Here is a 414-nt window from a genome sequence, read left to right as displayed (position 1 = left end):
AACATGGCTCCCACCTTAGACGTGGAAGCGTGAATGTCAAAAGTTATTTCTTCAGAGAAGTTATCAGAGATGGGGGGCGGGGGGGGGGGGCAAAGAGAAGGACGAGTATCCCACACACTCCCTCTCCAGAGACGCTGGGAGGATGAAAGATAATGGCTCCGGACTTTAGAGAGCAACACTTTTATTATTCCAAGGTTCCGCCCACTGCTGTTCCCTGCTTGGCTCCCTAGACCCCCTGATTGTGCCCCTCGTCCCCAACCAAGGCACTCTGCAGGCGAGGTGACAAAGGTGGCAGTGAAGCAGGCGGAGGAGGAGGAGCACCTTTCCTGGAAGAGCGGTGTGCACACGAGAAGGGGGGTGGATTGAGAGTGCCTGAGAGGCGGGACCCAGGGAGCCAGCGCCTTCTAGGAAAGG

This window comes from Bison bison, unplaced genomic scaffold (genome assembly GCF_000754665.1).
Source record: "Bison bison bison isolate TAMUID 2011002044 unplaced genomic scaffold, Bison_UMD1.0 scf7180017850641, whole genome shotgun sequence".
NCBI lineage: Eukaryota > Metazoa > Chordata > Mammalia > Artiodactyla > Bovidae > Bison > Bison bison.
This window is presented reverse-complemented; position numbering follows the sequence as displayed.